The sequence below is a fragment of the Salvia splendens genome, chromosome 4 (genome assembly GCF_004379255.2).
Source record: "Salvia splendens isolate huo1 chromosome 4, SspV2, whole genome shotgun sequence".
Lineage (NCBI taxonomy): Eukaryota > Viridiplantae > Streptophyta > Magnoliopsida > Lamiales > Lamiaceae > Salvia > Salvia splendens.
The window spans coordinates 18,352,494-18,364,022 of record NC_056035.1 but is presented as its reverse complement, the minus strand read 5'-3'; the positions used below and the strand labels follow the sequence as shown (position 1 = coordinate 18,364,022).

General features: G+C 37.3%; 1 pseudogene; it reads right to left on the bottom strand.

Annotated features, from left to right (window-relative positions):
* Positions 1–2,693: 2,693 nt before the first annotated feature.
* LOC121798984 lies at positions 2,694–11,214 on the bottom strand (annotated as a pseudogene).
* Positions 11,215–11,529: the final 315 nt, after the last annotated feature.

The window sequence follows — 11,529 nt, the reverse complement described above, 5'->3', positions numbered from 1 at the left end:
GGATTTGTCCTTAGTAAGTAACAATGCTTATACTTTATTTTGTGATGCTTAACTTTTGCAATAAGTTTCCAATTCGAAAACGACTCACTCTTATGAAATTATGGGCAATTTCGTCTGGAAATTTTGTATCCGACCATTTTTAAATCCAAAACAAAAACGTTGGAGTACTTTCTTTGCAATTATTCTAAGGATATCACTCTAGTATGGAATTGTTTTGAATGTCGGTTTCTACATCATAAAAGAAATAAGAGATTGTTTTTTTTGACATTACATGAGGTTACAACAAAATCTTATGGAAATCCTCTCTTTTGTATGGTGACAAAGTTCGCATATTAATCTCAATTTTTCTTCATGAAATTTATTTTCACTATATAGTAGTACTCCTACTATTAATTACAAGTAGGGTTATTATTTAGGTATATATAATATATAGTGCAACCTTTGACCATGTTATGATCTATAAGTCCAATTTATTTAAAAAATACAAATATAATTTGTGAATGTTGTTCACTTAATAAATCATATTGATCCGCAAACCCGGTCAAACAGGATTAGTCAGATTCATAGACGGATTCGGTATACCTATGGTCAAACTAAAAAAATAAAAAATCATACTGATATTTTTGATCAGTTGAAGATGACGTGGCAAAAATGATAGGCATTTTCACCTAATTCACGCTTTAATCGTATTTGAAAACCAATTTTCGGCTATATTTGTCAGTTTAGTTGAAAGATAAATTTTATGTGAATTATTGTTAAAAATAATAAGATATTATATATTTGTATTTTTTTATTATTATTCAAAATACTCGAGCCTTAAGAAAGACGGCTGAATACAAATCAGAAACAAAACAACACCAAAACAACAAAACAACAAGACACTCCACAGAACCAAAACATGTATAACAAAACCAATGAAAAGAAAGGAGTTACAAACACCCCTGTCCTCGGACTATCATGAAATCATTGAATTATTAAGCACTCCTAAGAAATAAAAACGATAAGATCTCATAATTATATTTCTTGTAAATTTCAAATTAAAATTTGTGAGATTAAAAATAACTTATATTCCAAATTAATCTCGGTTTTAGTTTATTGAGCACAATTTTCATGATTACGTGCGTGTGGGTTCCATTTCGAACACTTGAAAATGCATAGTCAAATTAACAGAAAAATACTAATTAACAATTGCATGTGTCTTTGCAGTCGTCGTTGACCCATAATATTATTTGAAACAAGATCCAAAAACCATGTAAAATTTCAAATAACACACTCATTTTGCTGTGGATCTAACTATGCATGATTTCTTAGGGATAATGTGAAATCTAGGAATTCATTCTTTATATACAGATTTCAAATGTTTGAATGTCTTAAAAGATACTCTTAAAATTAAGTTAGAAATGCCTAACTGTTAAAAATCTCTTATTGAGTTTAAATATCTGTAAATATTTATGTATACGCCTATCTAAAATTTATATTCTCCATATAAATGTGATTTAATGGAGTATGTGATTTGGGGTAGTTATATGTCTATTTTTAAATTTAATAAAAATACATAGTAGTGTAATTTAATATGAAAAGTGAAAGGGAAAACATTTGGGCAAAGGGATTATAAACGATTTATTAATGAAAGACCCCCAAAATCAATTTTCCGTACGAGTAAATGATTTGTGGAGTGTTCTGGCATGTTAATTTTATATGTGTGTCGATAAGATGGCCAACTTAATAGCCGACACAGAAAATTTAACCTATCTTTTGTGTAGCCAAATATGGGGGACAAATTTTATTCACATTTTAAGGTCATATTTGAAATTTATTCCCAATTGACTTCGTGGTGAATGTAATGTACTAATGTTGATTCTACCAATGTTATGCTCTCAAAATTGAAAATTGTAATGGACTGAGGGACACGGAGTAATAATATTTTTTAAATTCTAATTAAGGATAACAATAATTTATTTTATAAACATACAGTGTAATTTTTTAATAAAAATAAAGTACAAAAAAATTTTATAAATATTAAGGATAACAATAATTTATTTTATAATAATACATTATTATTTATTTTATTAGTCAACCTTGCAAATACCTGACAATACTATATAATACGACAGTCCCAAGTACAAGCATCATACAACTTTATTGTAAGAACAAACATCATACGCCAGAAATCAATTTTTCTCCATCCATAAAGTAATAATACTACTCCTCATTTTGCTATTTGAAAACATTCATAATTTAAAATCTAAGTTATTTCTTCATTTAATCATACATTTACTTTCCATTATAAAATTAAAATATAAAAATCAAATCTACATTCTATAAATATTTTCCTCTAACTTTGTTTACATTTTTTAAATTTTCATTATTGAACTAAAGTGAGACTTTAAGTTGTAGACAAAAGTTGCAATAAAAACCCGTCTTATTAGACTTTCAAACACTATTAGGTAGCATCAATAAAAACTTACTCCCCATCTATCAAGTTACTTCAGTCATATTCCATTTTGAATTGTCCTAGTTGCTTGAGTCATTTCTCTTTTTAGCTAAAACAAAACATTTAATCCCTCCTACTTTATTATTTCGTTTACTTTACTGTTTCTTTTCTCTTTTACTTTATTCTCTCATCTACTTTATTTAACTCACTAAACACAACTAGCTTAAATCTCGTGCCAAAGAGAAATAACATGGGACGGTGGGAGATAACTCTAGTCCTAAACATACAAAACTTACTCAATGTTATTGGAGTCTACAAAAATTCCGCATCTACTTTCACAAATTGAATAATACATTAACTTAGATAATTAGTAAAAAATCCGATCGACTTCTCAAATATTTTTCTGGATGATCACGCACTGCCGCCTGGTTCTTTAATTTGCAATGTTGTTCTCGATAAGCTAGCTTCCAGTTCATCTAGCTCATCCATGTCAAGATCATCGTCGTCATTCTCATCCTCCTCGTTATCATCAACATGATTGGAACTATTTTCTGCATTTCGTGCAGTTGATGAGGACAAACTTTGCCCAATCCATGGCAGCACCATTATCAGTCTGAATATAAAGTTAGTCAAAATATCAGAGACGGCCATCACATTGCACAGTATACAGGATATGTGAAGCTCTACAAATTATAAGAGTACAAGCAAGCATCATCCCAGCTGTGAAATTACACACCAAAACAAAAATGTAAAACCAAATATTTTTGACACTATGATCATCTCAGAAAGTAGGAAACATATTTGCGATACACACCTGTGCTTAAATATACAGTAAGTTGCGAGTACTCTTTCTCTACTATGAGGTGATCCATCTAGACGATAACTTACTATAACATCAAGCTATTAAAGATTTTGGAGTATGTTTATTTCTTTCAGAGGGTGTGCAAGACATTTCAGCAGCTATAAGACTTCAAGCTGATTTTACAAACAGCATTATATAGTTAACGGGGAGATATATCTGATAGTAGAAGTACTATCACTTGACAATGATCATACTTCTAAAGCCTTATGTTGCCTCATGATTTTTGCGATTTCCATCCACTACATTTTTCTCATTTGAGAACAAGACAAAAGTTCAGTGACAAATCAGATTACCAACTAAAAGATGAGAATAGTAGGACAGAGAGAACATTGATATTACCTTCTGCTCAACGTCTGGTTCCTCCTCTTCTCTCTGGTACTTGTCATAGGCCTCAGCATCATCAACAAACAAGCTTGCATCTAACAGGAACAGCTCACGGCCACTGGGAAATTAAGAAATAAATATTAAGGAAATTCTCATATCCAGCAGGCACGAATATTCAAACATGAATACAAGAAGTCCCTGAAGAAGAATTACCTCATATGGTCATTTTTGGCTCTCTCTGCCCTTTGTGCAGCCAATCCAGCTTCTCTCTCTTCCACCTTTTTCTTCTTCCATTGCATGAACAAGTCCGTATTCATAGGAGTACAGGTAGATACTTTTGCCCGCTGAAATAAATACGTATCAAAATCTATTAGCACAATAAATATACATTATGGGCTCAAGGAAGTGTGGAGAATAAACTCGAGACAAGAGCCAAAACAATCCGTGGAATCTTAATAAATTCATAACTTACAACTCCACCAGGCAGAAGTTACCTGGTTTTCTATCTCTTACTCAATGGTTATCTTCTGGGCTTCCTCCTCCAACAGGGCCTTCATTTGAGATTTTAAAACATATCCAGGTGGAAGTGCATGTCGGTAATGGCATTCTTTACTACCATTTGGGCAAACCCAAAACCAGCCATATTGTTTCTTCTCCACTGCCTCCAAAAAGTATTTACATACCTACAGTAAAGTGAGAAGATAAAATTAGTGTTTTAAATACAAAGAAAGTTTTTACATAAAATTCCAAACAGCATTCTGACACCACTTAATACAATTACACAATCATTTTCACCAATTAAGCTAAATCAAATAAACTAAGCCATAGCTTACTTTTTTTATGAATCGTTATAAGTGGAATAGAAGTGTAGCTCAACATGTTTGTTTACTACATAATCATTTCTAACAGAATACTGACTCCAGTCCTTCCTCATGCAAAAGAGGTCTGGTGAATTACATTTTTTATAAACTGAGGCTCTTTGTGAAAGACAAAAATAACTTTTTACTAGTACATACATCTATCAAAAAGACATAAGCAGTTCAATGAATCCTATAAACTTTGTCTAATTTCACTATGACATGATGACAGCCATGATGATTATTCACTGAGCTTCCAACAAGCATACGCAGTGCCACCAAACAAAAGAAGAGTTTCTACTCTTGTCATTACCAAAAATTGTGTGGAAGCACCTAATAAATACATTTTACTCAATATACAATCCAGAATCGTTTTACTCATCCCCTCGTTTGTTTTTTTCTTCTACAGTTATAGCTTTTAGAGAAGCTTAATGCTAGCATTTATCAATATACAACTCAGAATAATTTTACTCATCCCTTCTTTTGTGTTTTTCTTCTACACTTATAGCTTTTACGAGAAGCGTAATGCTAGCATCTAAAAATTCTAGGCATCAATTAAGATGTCCAATAAACAAAGAAGAAGCATTCTAAGAATCCAATTGAACAATGTCTATCAGTCACACAATTAGATAACAAGATCAGAATTTATAGCTAAGCCAACTCAACTGACAAACGCTTACTATATCGGTAGGCTTATTCTTGTTGTATTCATTGCTTTTGGACGCGACAACCTTCTCCAATGTTTCTTGATCCCAATCCTCCATAGTTCCTTGTTCTTTTTATTTGGTGCAAAGATTAAACATTTAAAACATGCATTAGAATCTTAGTTTGTTGTTAGACTTGAAATGATGTTATTCAGAATCGTGATTAGACTGCCAAAGTATCAACCTTCCTCCCATGTATCGCTATAGATATCTATCTTCTCTCCTTTCCTCTGCACATTCAAGTCATGGGAGAATTTGCACTTAAAACCTTTTGCACATTGCCCCACCTTGAGATGCTCGCACAGTATAGACTTCGGATCAACGCCTGGAGACAGCATTATAAAGAGTATACCATGGTTTCTCAAGTATCCAAATGACCAAGCAAACAAATTCAACCTAGCCTCTCACTAACGAATTGGTAAATTAGATTGTATATATGGATTTAGCCACAAATATCAGAGAGCTTTTGACCTAATACCAACTCCTATCAATACCTTTCTACATCAATAGATAAAATCTCTGAGAAAAAACTCGCCAACAGGTACTTTATGCTGTTTCACAGCAACTTAAAACAACTCAGCAAGCTCCTTCTCCCTAGCTTTATCCTCCTCTTTCTTCTTCTGTACTTTTTCCCCAAAATTTTAAAAAAATATTGAGAAAAAAAGAAAAATCAGCCGTGAGCAATTCCGATTTGCACACACAAATTGGACCAATACAAGCAATCATTGATAACTCAAAACTAGATTACTATTTTGTGACCTGCGCTTGGAGTTTGCTGGGGTCGGGTTTGGGCTGTCCGGACTGCTTCAGAGACTGTACGTACTTCTGCACATTCTTAAATTTGTTCTTGTTCTTCAATCAGAAGGTTTTGTCCTCAATCACCTTCTGCTTCTTCGCTATATCAGCTTTCGATTGCTTGGGAGGCATTTTTGCCCTCTTTTTTTCCTCTCTCCTTGACGATTAATGTCACTCAACAGATAGCTAAAATGCAGGTGAATGGATTTCCTATGGTTGAGAGCAGCTGTTAGGCGTCGGAAAAATTCCAGCGGCGACCGGCGGCGGAAGATGAACACTGCAACTGTGTATGTAGTCTGTGTAAACTTTTTGGGTTACGAAAAATATGAATTTATTAAGAGAATAAACTTACTAAAAATAAGAGAAATTAAAATATGTCAGAGAGGAGAAGAGCATAAGAGTGTCCACTATAGGGGGCGGACAGCCCCCTCCCACCGCCGCCCCCCGAATCGAACCGCCGCGGCTATAGCAATAGACAGCCGCGGCTATAGCCCCACTCCTTCTCTCTCCAGCCACCTCAGCCGCGTCCTCGCCCCGCTCGCGGCGATTCCGCGTCTGCCGCCCCTCCCCCCACCCGCCGCGTCCACCCCCGCGGCGGACACCCCCTCCACTATAATAGCCGCGCCTACCGCCCCGCTTCCGCCCCGCTCGCGGCTATAGCCGCGTCCACCTTATAGTGGACGCTCTAAGCAATAGCGCCCGTCCCGGCGGAATTCCGACCGGCATGCCGGAATTGTGCATGGTATGCACGGATACGGAATTCCGCCGAGGATACCGCAGTTCCGCGGCGTTACGCGGAATTCCGTCGCGACGGGCGTGCGGACGTCCGCCATTGCGTTGACTCCCACGGACGTCCGCGCGGAATTCTCGTTTATTGCATTAAATTTTTTTAAAAAATTTCTATATATACGGCTCGTTGAACTGCATTTCATTCGCACCACTTGTTTTAACAAGTTTCTCTCTCTACATTTCTTTTATATATCCGGAATGGCTGGTAGTGGTAGTGGTAGTGGTAGTGGTGGGCATTATGAACACATGATGCGTCTGATTCATGCACGTGTGCGGGAATCAGCGGAGAGGGAGGAACAAGCGGCCTTAGCGCCGGCGGTACCTCGACCCATCCATCGTCGAACTATAATACCCCGGGACCACCTCGCTGCCCACGCTCGATTGTATGAGGATTACTTTGCACCAGAGCCTTTAACATAACATGACTTTGGTATGTTGACAGCATCGCCGACATCATTGTCACGACCGCACTTTGCTAAGGCTAGCAAAAGTGGATAAATCGCAAGTAATAAAAGGATTTAAAGAAATAGGGAAGAAATGAGGATAGAACTTGCACATTGAAAAGTCAAACAATATGATAAGATAAAATCCAAGTATCCGATTACAAGGATTTGAATAACAATAGCATTTCATCAAAATGAATCAGAGTTTCGATGATGAGAGTTCACTTATACTCTCATGACAAACTGCAGCGGAAATAGTCCAAAGAACAACCTCGCGTATGAAGACACGAAGCGTCGAGAGATCCACACTTATTTACTTAAGTAGCATCGACTCTGATCAGCACACCTCAACCCTATTGCTTAATCTACACATTTATAAATATATGCAGGGCTGAGTACAGGAGTACTCAGTGGACACGTGCCAAAAACAAAACATACATTATATATAGTTGTCAAGCCATCAACAGTAACACATGGGGTTTTTCTTAAAAGGCCCGAGCTTACTAAATTCATTTGTGAGCTAAAAGTTCGTCTGCGTATACTAAGTTCTTTCATCATTCATCAATCATCATTTCATCGTCTATCATTCATCATTCATTATTCATCATCATTCATCATTCATCATTCACCATTCATCACTCATCATTCATCATTCATCATTCATCATTCATCATTCCTCATTCCTCATTCATCATTCATCATTCCTCATTCACCATTCACCACTCAACATTCATCATTCATCATTCCTCATTCATCATTCATCATTCATCATTCATCATTCATCGTTCAATCGTTCACCATTCATCATTCATCATTCATCATTCATCATTCATCGTTCAATCGTGCCGGGAAGGTGGCCACCTTCCGCGGACACCCTCGCCGGCCAACCTCTCTAGGATGGCTCACGGCTCTCGCGCGCTCTATTCCAAATCGTAACGTTTTGGCGTAGCCAAAACCCACAAACATACAGTCCAACAGATAGGCCTCGAAAACAAACATTTTATGGCATGACAACAACTTGAAAAATAATCATGGCTCCATTTGAGAAAAATGTGACATTTCATAACTTCAAAATATTTGCTTTATATCCAAACTAATGTGTTGGATATTAAAAGAAAGCCCACCTGATACGTTTACTCCTCAATTAAAATTCTCTCGTTGGCCTCCCAGCCAAAAATAGCCTTTTAACAAAAACAGTGTAACACGCTAATTAGTACTTGAGCTATTTCTCTTGAGAAAAGAATGCATGCATCCTATTGGGTAGCACCTGAATGGGTTGGTAGCGGAAGCGTGCGTTCTAATGGGTCACATAAAACTGATCTATTTAGCAGATTATTTAGACAAATTCTATTCACGTAATTATCACATGTATCATGCTCATAACTTGAATTTTAAATATGCTTTAGTACAAATAATCCCTAAAACATGCATACTACGGAGTTAGCCAATTTAGCTTGTTGATTCACTTAAGAATCGAAGATGGCTTGCTTCTTCTCCACGTGAAGATCTTGAGAACTCGACATCGGATCTTCTGACTGGTGTCCCGGACTGTAGACTGATATTTGTGTGGGCAAATCTCACCAGTGTACTAGGACTTGAATAACGAAGACAGAAATCTGCTCACGGAAGGAGAGCAATTTTCGATTCTCTCTCTAAACAGAGGGGGGCGAAAATTATGATGTGGAAAAGTTATTTTTCTGTCTCCTTTATTCTCCTATTTATATTAAGTCACATATTGGGCCCAGACAGGGATCTAAGGAAGAATTTGGACATGGCCTCACCCAATTAGCTTTTTACTAATTAAATTGAACCCACAATTTAATATAAGCGTATATTGGAATATTACAAGCAGCCACTACAGAAGTAATATTGAACTGCCTTTCCAAATCCGAAATTACAAGTATTCCGGGTTTCCTTTTATTTGTTTAATTTATTTCTCGCGCTTAAAATAGAAACATCCATTAATTAATCAATGTTTGCTATGGACTTAATTAATCAACATATTTTAATCTCCAAGAGTGGACTTAGCAAGAAACTCTTATTTATTATTCATAGAGTAATCAAACTCCAACTAGCTAGGTTTCAAATAATAAAACCTTGTTTCGAGCTCCTCTTTTGGATGTCATCAAACGAGACTCTCCTCGCGCACGATTCAACATAATAGCAATCCTAGCATCGCCAGATAATGATCACCACTACCCAATATACCTGGATCGTTGGGTGAAGAAAAACCCGCACCTTTGGTAAGTCAAAGTAGTAGATACTCAATATCGTATGCTCAATGCTAACGTACATTGATTAAGAAATTAATTATCAAGACCTCGTCTTTCAGTAGATAGCATAAAGACTCGTCTTGCTGTTAGATCCATTCAGTGCTATACCACACCAACATCATCTTATTTAAATAAGGCTCAGAAATAATCGGACTAGCATTGCAACCTTTCACGATAGGTAGTCTAGGCCTATCTAGGTTGTGAAATTCATATTTTTCTTTGTTCAGGACTGACCGTGTACCTTAAATTGAGCGCAGCCCACAACCGGTCTACTAAAACAAAGACTTAGACTTTGTTATGTTCGCTTATACATTTAAATATGTAATAAACATCCATTAAATGTAAAACATAACAACATTATGACAAAAATAATCTGTTGCATTCATTGGAAAATAATAATTAGAGTTTTATAGTATTCAATCACTCGAAAGGTGATTTCTAGTATACAAACCCTAACAGCACCTATATCTTAGTCTCGGCTTATAGGATTTTTCTTAATACTGTCTCGGGCTTCACTGCTCTGCAGAGTTTAATTATTCTCTTTACTGATTTCGGAAAATTCTATTTTCTCTAACACAATTATTTGTGCTCTTATTTAATAAAATATGGATTCTTGGAAGATCCCTTCTATTTCCTTTCTTTGAATTCTTCTTAAGGTCGCCCATGGCGTCGCGGGGCGACGCCGGTCGGCTTTCGCGTCCCCAACTTCAACATTTTCCATCTTCGGAAATTTAGTATTTTATCCGAGAATTAATTAATTAAGCTCCAAGCTCAAATCCTTAAATAAATTCCAACTCAACCATTAACATCTCGGCCCAAACTAATTAACCTCTTGGCCCAACAAAAGATTAAATTGGCCCAAATTTCTTCACAAAGGGGTTGACCCAATTATACTCCCTCATCTCATCGCCGATCAGCCTCGCCGGAAGTCTACCAACTTCGGCTGCCTCTCGGCCTTCTCTCTCCATTTCACCTCTTAAATCCCAAATCTGAAAATCAGGGAAGCTTTAATCGAAGGAGAGACAGCAGCACCTCCGCCTACAGATCCACCCTTCTCGTTTTCTCCGGCGACGGGGCCGTCGCTGGCGAGCAGCGCTGCATCAGCTCTTTCTATCGAGCTTTCCGGGAGGCAGCGACACCAACCCTCTCACGTCGAGCTCTCCGGAAGGCAGCGGCACCGGCGGATTTGCAGCGCCGCCGTCCTCGCTTCCGGGTACTCAACGAGAGGAGTCGCCACTGCCAGCTGCTGCTCCGCCGCCTCAGTCGGCTCTCCGGGGTCCGTCGTCGCCCGATCCTTGCTGGGCAGCCCCTCGGCCTAAAGCTAAGTTTTCTCTTCTCTAGAACTTAGCTTACTTGTTTGAATTTCCGACAGCAACTGAGTAATTTAAAAGCATTGACTATGGTTGTGATCAAACCTTAATCTTGTGACATTAATTATTATATCTTCTCTTTGGGATTCATGGTAGAAGCTTCCTATTGTGAAATTTGGCAGTAGTTGTGGCACTTAGCTCTATGTTTTCTAAGTTCCATTTAAGTTGTTGTATTGCCAAGTCTTAAGTTCTACAGCTTCTATCTCTAAACCTATATGCGTGCTACTCTTATGATGGAGATTTGGTGAACGGATTTACCTCGGTTATTGGCTCATTTTGACTGCCGGAACTCCGTAGCTTGATGCCGAATCCTACTCTCTCTCTTGCTGCTCCTTCGCAAGTTTTGGGGATGGTTTAAGGGTCAAGGAACTTGTGTGGTATAGCTCTATATATAGCCACAAGTCTTGGCTTTTTGTGGCAGCCAATGGGGTTTCAATTCCCTCTTTGGGTTATTGCTAAGCTCTCTTTTTGAATCTTGAAAAAGGCTTCCTTGCCTTCTTGGTGAAATTCTTAGGGATAAGAGATCCTGTTGATCTCATTCCTGATGAGGGGATATGATGGAGTACGTACTAAACAAGCCCAACAGCAGTAAAGCCCATCAGCCTAAATCCCAAGAAAGAGTATCAGTTCGGCGTTACCAAAGAGTTCGGCCCCAGCCTATAGCTCGGTAAAAGCCGA